The sequence below is a fragment of the Oculina patagonica genome, chromosome 5 (assembly GCF_052425735.1).
Source record: "Oculina patagonica isolate OP01 chromosome 5, crgOcupat, whole genome shotgun sequence".
NCBI classification, from domain to species: Eukaryota; Metazoa; Cnidaria; class Anthozoa; order Scleractinia; family Oculinidae; genus Oculina; species Oculina patagonica.
The window spans coordinates 22,149,472-22,149,998 of record NC_135762.1 but is presented as its reverse complement, the minus strand read 5'-3'; positions in this window follow the sequence as shown (position 1 = coordinate 22,149,998).

The following is a 527-nucleotide window of genomic DNA, read 5'->3' as shown; positions in this document are numbered from 1 at the left end:
TTGAATTACAGCCGTTCGCGGGAAAAATAAACGTCATGCTTAACCTCTCTAATGAAATCCCGATTAAACGATATGATTTTGTCGTCCCCTTGCGGCATATAAAAAATTAGTAAAATCGGGGTTATGTCGACAACCCTATCCCAAGAGAGTAGTTATAAAATAATTTGAAACGTATTTGATCGGTGTTCGAGTCCAGGTCTTGGACATCTAATTTTGCAGTAAACCTTTCCTTCCGATCCGTGTGTTTAGTGTCCCCTAATTAGTATGGTATTATTTTCCAGGCTATACGGTTTTGACACTTAAATAAAGTTTCTTATCTTATCTTTTTTAGGAGATTTCAGATTTTTGAAGTTATTTTATGCAAATTTTCCAGCAGCACGAAAAAGACTGGGCAGAGCTTTTAGCCTCACTTTGAATTTCCCACGTTTTCTCAAACCGACCAATCACATTCGAGAACGGGCTTGGTTTGAAGACGAACTGTCATTCACGATTTGAATCATTCGCGTTGCTTCGATCGTGTAGAATGC